Below are 17,019 nucleotides of genomic sequence, written 5' to 3' on the forward strand. Positions count from 1 at the left end.
CCTTAAGCGTAAGTGGGACCTTCTACTGCCATGCCTTCTCTTTGCTTATAGAGAAGTCCCTCAGGAGGGAGTAGGTTACTCTATGGTCATCCCGTCAGAGGTCCATTGGCCCTGATTAAGGAGGGGTTGGAGAGTGCTCCTTCCCCCAAGCCAGTCAGAGTGACTGACTACGTGATAGGTCTCCGGAGGAGAATGTCGCACATGATGACGGAAGCAAGCGATAACTTGAAAGCTGGACAAGCATTGGTCAAGCACTGGCACGATCAAAAGGCTAACATGGTTGAGTTTGCTCAAGACCAGCTCGTTCTCGTTATGATCCCAACAAGGCAGAGGGCCTTGCAAGATAAGTGGATGGGACCCTTCCGAGTAGTGGGTAAACTCGGAGAGGTTAACTATCTGGTGGACTTGGGCAATCCCAAGGAGGCTCCGACAGTCTTTCACACCAACCGACTTAAAGCGTATGTCTCGCGACCTGATGTAGGAGCGTTGCTTCTAGCGTCATCCGAGGAAGAAGAAGAGAGTGAAGCTCTTCCGGATCTCCTAAGAGGCTTACCTTTAGATGAAAAAATTGAAGTAGTGAATCTCTCCTCCAATCTGACACCCGAGCAACAAGAAGAGTGCAAATCTATGTTGAATCAGTTTGCCTCCCTGTTCTCGCTTTCACCAGGCTTGATCCCTTGGGGCCAGCACGACATACTCACTGGTGACTGTCTGCCAGTCAAAAGCAGAGGATACCGCATGTCAGAAAACGTACGAACCCACATCAAAGGTGAGGTCAGCAAGATGCTCGATCTCGGGGTAATAGAGCCCTCTACTAGTCCATGGTCTAGCCCAGTTGTGTTAGTACCAAAGGCCGGATCTAAAGAGCTTAGATTCTGCGTGGACTATAGAGCTCTGAATGCAGTCACCAAGACTGATGCCCACCCTTTGCCAAGAACAGATGAGTTGGTGGATAAACTTGGCGCCGCCAAGTTCCTCAGCACATTTGACTTGACGTCAGGCTATTGGCAAATAGCCCTGACAGACCATGCCAAGGAGAAAACTGCATTTTCTACCCCCGTTGGCTTATACCAGTTTAAGGTAATGCCTTTCGGACTGAAGAATGCACCTGCTACGTTTCAACGGATGGTAAACCAGGTTCTAAATGGGATGGAGGACTTCTGCATGGCATACTTGGATGACATCGCAGTGTTGAGCAATTCCTGGGTAGAACATGTAACCCACCTGAGAGATGTTTTGCAGGCTCATGGACGAGCCAAATTGACCATAAAGGCAAGCAAATGCCAAATTGGACAGAGTAAGGTAGTCTATCTTGGGCATGAGGTAGGCGGTGGAGAAATAAGGCCTTTGCTCAGTAAGATTGAAGCTGTGCAAAATTGGAAAACCCCGACTACTCAAACCCAGGTGAGAGCCTTCCTAGGCCTCACTGTGTATTACAGGAATTTCATAGAGAACTATGGGACCATAGCTTCTCCACTGAATGTCATCTCCTCGCACAAATTTCCTAAAAAGGTTAAATGGAACGAGGAGTGCAATCAGGCTTTTGAAAACCTGAAAAAGGCTCTTTGCCAAGCCCCAGTACTCAGAGCTCCTGATTACTGCCAACACTTCATTGTGCAGACAGATGCTTCAAATGTAGGAATAGGTGCCGTACTCAGTCAACTGGATGCAAAAGGTAGGGAGCACCCCGTTTGCTTCATCAGCCGCAAGCTGAAGGATCCTGAAACAAGGTGGGCAACAATTGAAAGAGAGTGCTTTGCTATCGTGTGGGCTCTGAAGAAGTTTAGGCCGTACTTGTATGGTTCTACTTTCGTCATTCAGACTGACCACCAACCCTTGAGATGGTTAATGCAAATGAAAGGGGAAAACCCAAAACTACTGAGATGGTCGATCTGCCTGCAAGGGTTTGATTTCACCATTGAGCACAGGTCAGGGTGTCACCACCAAAATGCTGATGGTCTCTCTAGGATGTATGTCATCGACTAGAGGTATGAGATTCATCCAGGAGTGGATTAAATCCTCCTGTCCCTTAGTCTGGGGGGGGGGCGAGTGTTAGGGAGAATTCTCTGTTTAGGCTGAATTTCCTAACCTAGTGAGTCCCCCAGCAGCTTTGCTGGATTTCTGGAGTTTGTTTTTTCCATCCTGCCAAGAGTGAGACTCTTCTCTCCCACTCTGGGTGGGTAATTCCTTTTGAAATGTCAATGTGTTCGATGGGCTATGGGGTCTTTTACCCCATAGGGTCTCATGTGTTTTTCTATGTGTGTTACACCGCACCCTGCGTGCCGTAACACGAGGGCAACCTAGCGGGTCCCCCACCATAGACTCCATACCCGGGGACTGACTACTGTCTCCCCTGGCATGTAAAGTCACCATTGGCTTTACTAGACCTAAATTTACTAACAGAACTAGTACAAACCATCTTATTGTGGACGTACTAGTAGGGGTAATTCGATTACTCCTGGATCTGTTACTCGAGGGGGCACTGTCCGGTCCCCCTCGTTGAGTTTTGGCTGGTGGCAGTGGAAACTACTTGTTATGTTCGTCCCCGAACATAACCCTATGGGATTCGTCCCATTGTTGGAGATTGATACTTTTTCTCATTTATCTCTGACGTACCACCGATCTACTTATCTTAAATAGGTTTATCGAGTGGTGTTTTCTGCCAGAACTCGGTTTGTAAAATGGCGTCTGTGTTCGTCTCTGTGACTCCTAAACAAAAGGTCGAGCTCTTTGTTCCACTTTTGGCGGGCTCTGTACAGAGACCCTCCAAAGTGGTGCCATTCTGTCTGGGTTACCACAGGGGTGTGGGAGGGGGTTTAGGCACCCGGGACCGAGTTGCCTTGCCAACTCCGGTCGCACTCTGGAGTGATTGGCCCAGGTGGTGAGCCTTCCCGCTCACCACCTTAGCATGTGTTGATTGACAACTAGGCTGAATGAATGAGGGTTTTCTGCATAAAAGCAGGGCTTTTGGGACTGGATCTTCAGAAGTCGCCACAGGACCTAAGAATCCGAAGAGGGTAACGCTGAGCCGACCTGCACGACGACACCTCCGGTGGAGCCCTGCGGCACCGACTCACCACTTCCCGACGACAGAGTAGATCTCCCTGCCGGAGAGTCTCTTCCCCTGACTGGTGGGAACAACCAGTCCCCTTTGCTTTTTATTCGCCTCAGGACGCAGTGGTCGAATTGCCCGTGCAGAAGCACCTCGGCAACCGGATAGCCACTACCCCTGAACCACGACCAAAAGGTGGTGCCTTGTGACGGAGCACTCCGCGGCTGGTCTCTTCCCTGGTGGTGCACCGGACTTCATTTCCTTCGACGACGAGATCATCTCTACTCTTGGCAAAGAACCAACGTGCATCCACCACCAGAAACAACTGCCCCCGCCGGAGCTGCCCTCCACAACAAGGTACTGTGTCCGCCTGGCTTCCCTTTCGATCGGTTCGAGTGAGGTGTTTTAATCCTCTCCGTTCCGTTGGGTCGCCTCCAAGCTTTTCTCATTCGTTGTTCTGAACTGGTTCTATCCACCGATAACAATTTGCAATACAGGCTTGAATGCATCTCCACTAGAGACTTTTTGGGACATCGCGCCTTGCCTCTCTCCGAGTGGGCCTGGCCTCTGAACGTTACGATCTATTGTGATTCTTGCCTTCCTGCCTTGCATTTTATCCGCTTGGATCGAACTGTGTTGATTTCGTAACCTGCCTATCTTTTTCTCTCCCGTCCTAACTAATATTCGAGTGTCATCTGGGTTGAGGTATACACCTCTGTCTGAAAATAAGTGGTACCAGTAGAACCTAGAGTTGTCGATATTGCTAGGGGGATTGATCGTCTATTTCGTAGAGTAATTGTGTTTGATTTGTTTGCCGTGATTTGCCTTAGTGTTTTTCATAGACATTTTGTTATAAATAAATACCTTAATATCTTTACACTAAGCCTCGTTGCGTGTTTGCTTGTCTTGCTGTGAAGAATTGCCCTATTTTGTATACTCCACATACTGCTCAACTTTTCTTGAGAGAAGTCTGACTGCTCAGCCACAGCTACCACGTGAATCTGTGTGGTGCAGACTGCTACCAAGTGGGTTCACCGCCAACGCCTGTAGTCCTAAATCTTTTGCAGTGGTCCCAGAGGGAACTGCACAGGTTTCCGCCTAACATGGAGGGTGCCCCTGCACTGCTGGGGGGTGGTGGTGGTGGGGAACATGAGTTGGACATGGGTGGGGGCCTGCTGGCAGGTGCCCCACAGTGCTGGGGGGCAGGGGTGGTAGGAGATATGGGTGGGGGCCTGGTGGTGGGTGCCCCTGCACTGCTGGGGGGTGGGGGTGGTGGGAGTCATGGGTGGGGGCCTGCTAGCAGGTGCCCCACAGTGCTGGGGGGTGGGTGTGGTGGGGAACATGAGTTGGACATGAGTGGGGGCCTGCGGTCAGGTGCCCCACAGTGCTGGGGTGTGGGGGTGGTGGGAGACATGGGTTTGGGCCTGGTGGAGGGTGCCCCTGCACTGCTGGGTGGTGGGGGTGGTGGGAGACATGAGGTGGACATGGGTGGGGGCCTGCTGGCAGGTGCCCCACAGTGCTGGGGGGTGGGGGTGGTGGGAGACATGGGTGAGGGCCAGGTGGAGGGTGCCCCTGCACTGCTGGGGGGTGGGGGTGGTGGGAGACATGGGTGGGGGCCTGCTGGCAGGTGCCCCACAGTGCTGGGGGGTGGGGGTGGTAGGGAACATGAGTTGGACATGGGTGGGGGCCTGCTGGCAGGTGTCCCACAGTGCTGGGGGGTGGGGGTGGTGGGGAACATGAGTTGGACATGGGTGGGGGCCTGCTGGCAGGTGCCCCACAGTGCTGGGGGCGTGGGGGCGGTGGGAGACATGGGTGGGGGCCTGGTGGAGAGTGCCCCTGCACTGCTGGGGGGTGGGGGGGTGGGGAACATGAGTTGGACATGGGTGTGGGCCGCTGGCAGGTGCCCCACAGTGCTGGGGGGTGGGGGTGGTGGGAGACATGGGTGGGGGCCTAGTGGAGGGTGCCCCTGCACTGCTGGGGGGTGGGGGTGGTGGGGAACATGAGTTGGACATGGGTGTGGGCCTGCTGCCAGGTCCCCCACAGTGCTGGGGGGTGGGGGTGGTGGGAGACATGGGTGGGGGCCTAGTGGAGGCTGCCCCTGGTGGCTGGGGGTGGTGGGAGACATGGGTAGGGGCCTGGTGGATGCTGCCCCTTGTGGCTGAGGGTGGGGGTGGTGGGAGACATGGGTGGGGGCCTGGTGGAGGCTGCCCCTGGTGGCTGGGGGGGTGGGGGTGCTGGGAGACTTGGGTGGGGGCCTGGTGGTGGGTGCCCCTGCACTGCTGGGGGGTGGGGGTGGTGGGAGTCATGGGTGGGGGCCTGCTGGCAGGTGCCCCACAGTGCTGGGGGGTGGGGGCGGTGGAAGACATGGGTGGGGGCCTGGTGGAGGGTGCCCCTGCACTGCTGGGGTGTGGGGGTGGTGGGGAACATGAGTTGGACATGGGTGTGGGCCTGCTGCCAGGTCCCCCACAGTGCTGGGGGGTGGGGGTGGTGGGAGACATGGGTGGGGGCCTAGTGGAGGCTGCCCCTGGTGGCTGGGGGTGGGGGTGGTGGGGAACATGAGTTGTACATGGGTGTGGGCCTGCTGCCAGGTCCCCCACAGTGCTGGGGGGTGGGGGTGGTGGGGAACATGAGTTGGACATGGGTGGGGGCCTGCTGGCAGGAGCCCCACAGTGCTGGGGGCGTGGGGGCGGTGGGAGACATGGGTGGGGGCCTGGTGGAGAGTGCCCCTGCACTGCTGGGGGGTGGGGGGGTGGGGAACATGAGTTGGACATGGGTGTGGGCCGCTGGCAGGTGCCCCACAGTGCTGGGGGGTGGGGGTGGTGGGAGACATGGGTGGGGGCCTAGTGGAGGGTGCCCCTGCACTGCTGGGGGGTGGGGGTGGTGGGGAACATGAGTTGGACATGGGTGTGGGCCTGCTGCCAGGTCCCCCACAGTGCTGGGGGGTGGGGGTGGTGGGAGACATGGGTGGGGGTCTAGTGGAGGCTGCCCCTGGTGGCTGGGGGTGGGGGTGGTGGGAGACATGGGTGGGGGCCTGGTGGATGCTGCCCCTTGTGGCTGGGGGTGGGGGTGGTGGGAGACATGGGTGGGGGCCTGGTGGAGGCTGCCCCTGGTGGCCGGGGGGGTGGGGGTGCTGGGAGACTTGGGTGGGGGCCTGGTGGTGGGTGCCCCTGCACTGCTGGGGGGTGGGGGTGGTGGGAGTCATGGGTGGGGGCCTGCTGGCAGGTGCCCCACAGTGCTGGGGGGTGGGGGCGGTGGAAGACATGGGTGGGGGCCTGGTGGAGGGTGCCCCTGCACTGCTGGGGTGTGGGGGTGGTGGGAGGCATGGGTGGGGGCCTGCTGGCAGGTGCCCCACAGTGCTGGGGGGTGGGGGTGGTGGGGAACATGAGTTGGAAATGGGGGTGGGCCTGCTGGCAGGTGCCCCACAGTGCTGGGGGGTGGGGGTGGTGGGGAACATGATTTGGACATGGGTGGGGGCCTGCTGACAGGTGCCCCACAGTGCTGGGGGGTGTGGGTGGTGGGGAACATGAGTTGGACATGGGTGGGGGCCTGCTGGCAGGTGCCCCACAGTGCTTGGGGGTGGGGGTGGTGGGAGACATGGGTGGGGGCCTGGTGGAGGGTGCCCCTGCACTGCTGGGGGGTGGGGGGGTGGGGAACATGAGTTGGACATGGGTGGGGGCCTGCTGGCAGGTGCCCCACAGTGCTGGGGGCGTGGGGGCGGTGGGAGACATGGGTGGGGGCCTGGTGGAGAGTGCCCCTGCACTGCTGGGGGGTGGGGGGGTGGGGAACATGAGTTGGACATGGGTGTGGGCCGCTGGCAGGTGCCCCACAGTGCTGGGGGGTGGGGGTGGTGGGAGACATGGGTGGGGGCCTAGTGGAGGGTGCCCCTGCACTGCTGGGGGGTGGGGGTGGTGGGGAACATGAGTTGGACATGGGTGTGGGCCTGCTGCCAGGTCCCCCACAGTGCTGGGGGGTGGGGGTGGTGGGAGACATGGGTGGGGGCCTAGTGGAGGCTGCCCCTGGTGGCTGGGGGTGGTGGGAGACATGGGTAGGGGCCTGGTGGATGCTGCCCCTTGTGGCTGAGGGTGGGGGTGGTGGGAGACATGGGTGGGGGCCTGGTGGAGGCTGCCCCTGGTGGCTGGGGGGGTGGGGGTGCTGGGAGACTTGGGTGGGGGCCTGGTGGTGGGTGCCCCTGCACTGCTGGTGGGTGGGGGTGGTGGGAGTCATGGGTGGGGGCCTGCTGGCAGGTGCCCCACAGTGCTGGGGGGTGGGGGCGGTGGAAGACATGGGTGGGGGCCTGGTGGAGGGTGCCCCTGCACTGCTGGGGTGTGGGGGTGGTGGGGAACATGAGTTGGACATGGGTGTGGGCCTGCTGCCAGGTCCCCCACAGTGCTGGGGGGTGGGGGTGGTGGGAGACATGGGTGGGGGCCTAGTGGAGGCTGCCCCTGGTGGCTGGGGGTGGGGGTGGTGGGGAACATGAGTTGTACATGGGTGTGGGCCTGCTGCCAGGTCCCCCACAGTGCTGGGGGGTGGGGGTGGTGGGGAACATGAGTTGGACATGGGTGGGGGCCTGCTGGCAGGAGCCCCACAGTGCTGGGGGCGTGGGGGCGGTGGGAGACATGGGTGGGGGCCTGGTGGAGAGTGCCCCTGCACTGCTGGGGGGTGGGGGTGGTGGGGAACATGAGTTGGACATGGGTGTGGGCCTGCTGCCAGGTCCCCCACAGTGCTGGGGGGTGGGGGTGGTGGGAGACATGGTTGGGGGTCTAGTGGAGGCTGCCCCTGGTGGCTGGGGGTGGGGGTGGTGGGAGACATGGGTGGGGGCCTGGTGGATGCTGCCCCTTGTGGCTGGGGGTGGGGGTGGTGGGAGACATGGGTGGGGGCCTGGTGGAGGCTGCCCCTGGTGGCCGGGGGGTGGGGGTGCTGGGAGACTTGGGTGGGGGCCTGGTGGTGGGTGCCCCTGCACTGCTGGGGGGTGGGGGTGGTGGGAGTCATGGGTGGGGGCCTGCTGGCAGGTGCCCCACAGTGCTGGGGGGTGGGGGCGGTGGAAGACATGGGTGGGGGCCTGGTGGAGGGTGCCCCTGCACTGCTGGGGTGTGGGGGTGGTGGGAGGCATGGGTGGGGGCCTGCTGGCAGGTGCCCCACAGTGCTGGGGGGTGGGGGTGGTGGGGAACATGAGTTGGAAATGGGGGTGGGCCTGCTGGCAGGTGCCCCACAGTGCTGGGGGGTGGGGGTGGTGGGGAACATGATTTGGACATGGGTGGGGGCCTGCTGACAGGTGCCCCACAGTGCTGGGGGGTGTGGGTGGTGGGGAACATGAGTTGGACATGGGTGGGGGCCTGCTGGCAGGTGCCCCACAGTGCTGGGGGGTGGGGGTGGTGGGAGACATGGGTGGGGGCCTGGTGGAGGGTGCCCCTGCACTGCTGGGGGGTGGGGGGGTGGGGAACATGAGTTGGACATGGGTGTGGGCCTGCTGGCAGGTGCCCCACAGTGCTGGGGGGTGGGGGTGGTGGGAGACATGGGTGGGGGCCTGGTGGAGGGTGCCCCTGCACTGCTGGGGGGTGGGGGTGGTGGGGAACATGAGTTGGACATGGGTGTGGGCCTGCTGGCAGGTGCCCCACAGTGCTGGGGGGTGGGGGTGGTGGGAGACATGGGTGGGGGCCTGGTGGAGGCTGCCCCTGGTGGCTGGGGGGTGGGGGTGGTGGGAGACATGGGTGGGGGCCTGGTGGAGGCTGCCCCTGGTGGCTGGGGAGTGGGGGTAGCGGGAGACATGGGTGGGGGCCTGGCGGAGGCTGCCCCTGGTGGCTGGGGTGTGAGGGTGCTGGGAGACATGGGTGGGGGCCTGGTGGTGGGTGCCCCTGCACTGCTGGGGGGTGGGGGTGGTGGGAGTCATGGGTGGGGACCTGCTGGCAGGTGCCCCATAGTGCTGGGGGGGTGGTGGAAGACATGGGTGGGGGCCTGGTGGAGGGTGCCCCTGCACTGCTGGGGGGTGGGGGCGGTGGGAGTCATGGGTGGGGGCCTGCTGGCAGGTGCCCCACAGTGCTGGGGGGTGGGGGTGGTGGGGAACATGAGTTGGACATGGGTGGGGGCCTGCTGGCAGGTGCCCCACAGTGCTGGGGGGTGGGGGTGGTGGGAGTCATGGGTGGGGGCCTGCTGGCAGGTGCCCCACAGTGCTGGGGGGTGGGGAACATGAGTTGGACATGGGTGGGGGCCTGCTGGCAGGTGCCCCACAGTGTTGGGGAGTGGGGGTGGTGGGAGACATGGGTGGGGGCCTGGTGGAGGGTGCCCCTGCACTGCTGGGGGGTGGGGTGGTGGGAGACATGAGTTGGACATGGGTGGGGGCCTGCTGGCAGGTGCCCCACAGTGCTGGGGGGTGGGGGTGGTGGGAGACATGGGTGGGGGCCTGGTGGAGGGTGCCCCTGCACTGCTGGGGGGTGGGGGTGGTGGGAGACATGGGTGGGGGCCTGGTGGAGGGTGCCCCTGCACTGCTGGGGGGTGGGGGTGGTGGGAGACATGGGTGGGGGCCTGGTGGAGGCTGCCCCTGGTGGCTGGGGGGTGGGGGTGCTAGGAGACATGGGTGGGGGCCTGGTGGAGGCTGCCCCTGGTGGCTGGGGGGTGGGGGTGCTGGGAGACATGGGTGGGGGCCTGGTGGAGGCTGCCCCTGGTGGCTGGGGGGTGGGGGTGCTGGGAGACATGGGTGGGGGCCTGGTGGAGGCTGCCCCTGGTGGCTGGGGGGTGGGGGTGGTGGGAGACATGGGTGGGGGCCTTGTGGAGGCTGCCCCTGCACTGCTGGGGGGGTGGGGGACATGGGTGGGGGCCTGGTAGAGGGTGCCCCTGGTGGCTGGGGGTGCAGGGGGACATGCGTTGGTGGGCAGTAGTGCAAGTTGACATGTGGGTTGGCTGGGGGTCATGGCCATGGTGGATGGGATGCCTGCAGGACATGTGCAGGGTAGGCTCCTGTGGTGTGAGCCACCTGCAGGGGCCGTGGAGGGTGTAGAGGGAACACCTGGGAGGACCCACACGTGCAATTCATGTGTGGTGCTCCCCGCGCACCCCTGTAATACATGTACCCTGATGGAATCACGTGTGGAACTTCCCGCCACCCCTGAAATGTGCGTACCCTGCTCGCACGGGCCCAATCGCGTGTGGAACTTCCCGCGCACCCCTGAAATACACGTACCCTGATGGAATCGCGTGTGGAACTTCCCGCGCACCCCTGGAATACACGTACCCTGCTGATGTTGCGTGTGAAACTTCCCCCGCACCACGAAATACACGTACCCTGATGAATTTGTGTGTGGAACTTCCCGCGCACCCCTGAAATGCACGTGCCCTGCTGATTTTGAGTGTGAAACTTCCCACGCACCCTGAAATACACGTACCATGATGAAATTGCGTGTGGAAATTCCTGCGCATCCCTGAAATACACGTACCCTGCTGCAATCGCGTGTGGCACTTCCCTCGCACCCCTGAGATACGCGTACCGTGCTTGCACGGGCCCAATCGCGTGTGGAAATTCCCGCGCACCCCTGAAATACACGTACCATGAGGAAATTGCGTGTGGCACTTCCCGCGCACCCCTGAGATACGCGTACCCTGTGGAAATCGCGTGTGGAACTTCCCGCGCACCCCTGGAATATGCGTACCCTGCTCGCACGGGGCCAATCGCGTGAGGTACTTCCCGCGCACCCCAGTGATACACGTAGCCCGCTTGCCGTGCTGGTACAGGGTTAGCGCAGCCCTTTGCGCTGGATTGGGTATATTGATGGCTTTTCCCTGCGCGAGAGGTGTTCTTGCGGGCGTAACTGGCGCTGCTGCAGGGTCGCTGCGCCAATGTACGCCACGGCTAGTTTTGGTGGCTGGAATCCATGAATACGCTGTGCGCGGAAATGGATTTTAGCGCACGCGGCTGGCGCAGGGATTCGCACGCGCACATTGTGCGCCACCTGCGTGCGCCATTTGTGCGCTGAATTCTATGAATTACCCCCTTAGAATCTTCCATGTCTTCTATTTTATATGATAGGTCTACAGTTTTTGTGTTACTTTTATAAAAAGTTCTATGGCAACATACACATACATGGTTTGGTACTTCAGCTGATGTACTTTTAAATTTTAGTATTTCTTTTTTGTATGTGTTTAGCAAAAGGTTGCCATATGTAGAATTGTTGCTTAATTGGTTTAAAGCTATTTCATTCTGTAAATGGCTTTCACTTCCAAAATATTTTTTCTGGATATAGTCAATTTCTTCAAGTAGGTCTTTTGCTGTACAGAGGAACATCCAGACATAATTGTAATTCATTGTGGAGGTAAGGTAACAGTTTAGGACATGTGAATGGAATTTTTTTGCAATTTGCTAAGAAAGAAGGACTTGGGAAGGTTATGGACACGTTTCCTAATTCTCAAGTGATATTTTCACGGATTGCGCAGCGACAAATGTGGCTTCGTTCTTCTTCATTTGGTCTACAAATGGAAAAAGCAAGGCGCAATGTTAATAAGGCTGTTTGTGCCTTTCTAAGAGATTTTGGCATGTCCTCTTTTCACAATGAAAATATTATGTTTCGTAGTACATACATTTTTCGCAGAGATGGAGTCCATCTTACTTATGCTGGCAATCAGATTTTTTTGAGAAATATACAAAATGCATTACGACCTTTTTTGGAATTACAACAATCATTTTGAAGTAGGTGTTAAGCATTTATAATTTTTCACTTACAAACACCACCCAAAGTCTCTTTTCAGAGCCTTCCCAGAGAAGATTGCAATGTTTGTGATGGGGTAGCAACCCAATTTTTTAAATGTTCGCAAACTGTCCGCAGACTTCTAAAAATTACAAAGGGCCCTGCTTCATTTATTTTCACTTCTATTTTTTAACTGTGAAAGGCGGCTCTGAAAAGAGCCTTATTTTCTTTTTGATTTTTGATATTTTGTATTTTTTTTGGTTTTTTATACACGACACACTAGGAGAGGAGGGGAAAGGAAGTTTAAAGGGGGGGACACCAACCACAGGGATAAGAAAGGGCGAGCTGAGAGAGGAAGATGTAGAGTGGGTTTTCTTTGGGTAGTGAGCAGATCTTCTCGTGCTCTGAGACGATAGTCTCAAAAGCACTACGAAGTCGCTCCCCCCTGCAGAGTACTGTGTCACAGTTCATACATACAACTGTGACCCTCGAAAGGTAAGGGTCATCAGCATTCTGTATGGCCTGTGAGGCAGCTTGGGGAAGACGCTGTCCCACAGAGGTGGTCCTTGTGGTGGCAGGATCAGAAACAGAGGATGAAGTAGTGGAAATCAACCTGCTACGTTCTTCGCAAGGTACAACCCTGCGAATAGCCCCAGAGTGAAATGACCTCAGGTGTCGCTTCATAGTAGTGGTCCCAAAGCTGTACTTACCGTGCTTCCCGCGACTGAGTATCATTTTGCACTCATTGCAGGTAACACGCTTCGCACAAGCCTTAGGAACATTACGATGAATGGTAAATGACCGCCACACCCAAGACTCACGTCTAGTGCGGGTATTTCCTCTACCTCATTCTCATCATCCTCTTCTTCCTCCTCCACATCCTCACTCCTGTTCCCCTCTTCAGGCCCTTGGGGAGGTGGTGGTGGTGGAGGGGGTGAGGGTGGTGCTGAAGCAGGTGCAGCACCAGGTGGCAGTTCTGCAGCCAGGGATGCCATCTCGATGGTGTAATCAGCAAGTTGCTGGTGAAATAGCTGTGCTCTGAAGAATAGCCAGAAACACAATGAGAATAGGCTCTAGGGCGTGGTCTTTTATAGGGGTGCTTGTGCGCGGTTCGCGGACATGCGCGCTGTCCATGGACAGATCGAACACAAAAAAAGTTTCAAAAGTTTCAAAAGGTATGTAGAAACTCAGGATTACTATGTGGGACTTGTGCCATGGTGAGATTTTATTGAAAAATATTATGGATTCATTGAAAATGTACTTTTCATTTGTTCGGGGACCCGAACAGTGTCCTCATTCAGAACACGCGATCAGCGTGGGCGCGGTCATATGATCCGTTCGCGAACAAGACCGCGAAGGAAGCGCATGTCCGCAGGACACCAAATGCACAGAGATTGGCTAGCGCATGCGTGTTGATGTTCTACGGACACTGTTCGGGTCCTGAACTAATTAAAATTGTGTCACACATGAAACGAACATTTCAGGACACTGCGTGTGTTCTTAGAACAGTTTAAATTTTCTAGCGAACAGTAAGGCCAGATATAGTGTTCTTCAGGACACGTTCAATTTCGTTTATGTACGAACATTCCAAGACACCAATTGTGTTCTTAGAACATTTTCAACTTGCTAGCGAACAGTACGGACAGATATACAGGCCGATTCATGGAATAATTAGCGTGGCGCAAGTGGGTAAAAACGTGCGAATCGCAGTGGAATAGCGAAAATCGCAGTGCAAGTGCGAAAATCGCACGAAAAGCAGCGCACATTGATTCATGGAAGGCCGTGCGCGAGAAAACCAGCGGATGTGCGAAAAAAATGTGCGTGGCGCACGTTGGCGCACAGGCCATCTAACTGCGTGTGCCAGGTCACAGCGAAAATCGCACAGGCCACAGCGAAAATCGCACATAGCGCGGCGCACGCAACAAAAGTAGGCGGAACACGGGCGTAACACTCGGAATCAGGAACAACTTGCCAAAACGTGGGCGTCACGGGGGAAGTACAGGGCACAAATGTGCAGAACGCCCACACGCTCGCCTACAACACGTATTCATGGAATAGAATAGGGCAAAAAAGCTCACGCTCAAACCAGCGCACAGGCACAAACACGACCGCCACAAGAAAGCAGGTGGTAGCGTCTCTGCGGCTGTAAGAAATGTGCGCCAAAAGGTGCGCCAACAAATAGCACCTATATACTGCCATGATGAATGTCCTATACTGTGGCCCTCCAGGACAAATGACGTGCAAAGGAGTACCCACAAACACGGACACCCGCTGACCAAAAATACGTGTTTGTGTATACCGGGGTGCGCGGGAAGTCTCACACGCGATTTGGCCGGGTACGTGGATTTCAGGGGTGCGCGGGAAGTTCCACACGCGATTGGCCCAGTGCGAGCAGGGTACGTGTATTTCAGGGGTGCGCGGGAATTTCCACACACGATTTCATCAGGGTACGTGTATTGCAGGGGTGCGCGGGAAGTTCCACACGCGATTTGGCCAGTGCGAGCAGGGTACGTGTATTTCAGGGGTGCGCGGGAAGTTCCACACACGATTTCAGCAGGGTATGTGTATTTCAGGGGTTCTGGGGAGTACCACACGTGAATTGGCCGTGTGGGTCCTCCCAGGTGTACGCTCCACAACCTCCACGGACCCTGCAGGCAGCCCACACCACGGGGGACTACCCTGCACCCCTGCTCATGTCCCGCAGGCAGCCCATCCACCATAGGCATGCCCCCCAGCCAACCCACATGTCACCTTGCACTACTGATCAACAATGCATGTCTCCCACCACCCCCACCCCCCAGTACTGTGGGGCACCTGCCACCAGGCCCCCACTCATGTCCAACTCATGTCTCCCACCACCCCCACCCCCCAGCAGTGCAGGGGCAGCCTCCGCCAGGCCCCCACCCATGTCTCCCACCACCCCCACCCCCCAGCAGTGCAGGGGCAGCCTCCACCAGGCCCCCACTCATGTCTCCCACCACCCCCACCCCCCAGCAGTGCAGGGGCAGCCTCCACCAGGCCCCCACTCATGTCTCCCACCACCCCCACCCCCCAGCAGTGCAGGGGCAGCCTCCACCAGGCCCCCACTCATGTCTCCCACCACCCCCACGCCCCAGCCACCAGGGGCAGCCTCCACCAGGCCCCCACTCATGTCTCCCACCACCCCACCCCCCTGCCACAATGGGCAGCCTCCACCAGGCCCCCACTCATGACTCCCACCACCCCCACCCCCCTGCCACCATGGGCAGCCTCCACAAGGCCCCCACCCATGTCTCCCACCACCCCCACCCCCCTGCCACCATGGGCAGCCTCCACCAGGCCCCCACTCATGTCTCCCACCACCCCACCCCCCTGCCACCATGGGCAGCCTCCAGCAGGCCCCCACTCATGTCTCCCACCACCCCCACCCCCCTGCCACCATGGGCAGCCTCCACCAGGCCCCCACTCATGTCTCCCACCACCCCCACACCCCAGCTGTGCAGGGGCAGCCTCCACCAGGCCCCCACTCATGTCTCCCACCAACCCCACCCCCCAGCAGTGCAGGGGCAGCCTCCACCAGGCCCCCACTCATGTCTCCCACCACCCCCACCCCCCAGCCACCATGGGCAGCCTCCACCAGGCCCCCACTCATGTCTCCCACCACCCCACCCCCCTGCCACCATGGGCAGCATCCACCAGGCCCCCACTCATGTCTCCCACCCCCCCCACCCCCCTGCCACCATGGGCAGCCTCCACCAGGCCCCCACCCATGTCTCCCACCACCCCCACCCCCCTGCCACCATGGGCAGCCTCCACCAGGCCCCCACTCATGTCTCCCACCACCCGACCCCCCTGCCACCATGGGCAGCCTCCACCAGGCCCCCACTCATGTCTCCCACCACCCCCACGCCCCAGCAGTGCAGGGGCAGCCTCCACCAGGCCCCCACTCATGTCTCCCACCACCCCCACCCCCCAGCAGTGCAGGGGCAGCCTCCACCAGGCCCCCACTCATGTCTCCCACCACCCCCACCCCCCAGCAGTGCAGGGGCAGCCTCCACCAGGCCCCCACCCATGTCTCCCACCACCCCACCCCCCAGCAGTGCAGGGGCACCCTCCACCAGGCCCCCACTCATGTCTCCCACCACCCCCACCCCCCAGCCACCAGGGGCAGCCTCCACCAGGCCCCCACTCATGTCTCCCACCACCTCACCCCCCTGCCACCAGGGGCAGCCTCCACCAGGCCCCCACTCATGTCTCCCACCACCCCCACCCCCCTGCAGTGCAGGGGCAGCCTCCACCAGGCCCCCACTCATGTCTCCCACCACCCCCACCCCCCAGCAGTGCAGGGGCAGCCTCCACCAGGCCCCCACTCATGTCTCCCACCACCCCCACCCCCCAGCCACCAGGGGCAGCCTCCACCAGGCCCCCACTCATGTCTCCCACCACCCCACCCCCCAGTAGTGCAGGGGAAGCCTCCACCAGGCCCCCACTCATGTCTCCCACCACCCCCCACCCCCCAGCAGTGCAGGGGCAGCCTCCACCAGGCCCCCACTCATGTCTCCCACCACCCCCACCCACCAGCAGTGCAGGGGCAGCCTCCACCAGGCCACCACTCATGTCTACCACCACCCCCACCCCCCAGCAGTGCAGGGGCAGCCTCCGCCAGGCCCCCACTCATGTCTCCCACCACCCCCACCCCCCAGCCACCAGGGGCAGCCTCCACCAGGCCCCCACTCATGTCTCCCACCACCCCACCCCCCTGCCACCATGGGCAGCCTCCACCAGGCCCCCACTCATGTCTCCCACCACCCCCACCCCCTGCCACCAGGGGCAGCCTCCACCAGGCCCCAACTCATGACTACCACCACCCCCACCCCCCTGCCACCATGGGCAGCCTCCACCAGGCCCCCACCCATGTCTCCCACCACCCCCACCCCCCTGCCACCATGGGCAGCCTCCACCAGGCCCCCACTCATGTCTCCCACCACCCCACCCCACTGCCACCATGGGCAGCCTCCAGCAGGCCCCCACTCATGTCTCCCACCACCCCCACCCCCCTGCCACCATGGGCAGCCTCCACCAGGCCCCCACTCATGTCTCCCACCACCCCCACCCCCCAACAGTGCAGGGGCAGCCTCCACCAGGCCCCCACTCATGTCTCCCACCACCCCCACCCCCCAGCAGTGCAGGGGCAGCCTCCACCAGGCCCCCACTCATGTCTCCCACCACCCCCACCCCCCAGCCACCATGGGCAGCCTCCACCAGGCCCCCACTCATGTCTCCCACCACCCAAACCCCCTGCCACCATGGGCAGCC

Source organism: Ambystoma mexicanum, chromosome 6p (assembly GCF_040938575.1).
Source record: "Ambystoma mexicanum isolate Mex_15411 chromosome 6p, UKY_AmexF1_1, whole genome shotgun sequence".
NCBI lineage: Eukaryota > Metazoa > Chordata > Amphibia > Caudata > Ambystomatidae > Ambystoma > Ambystoma mexicanum.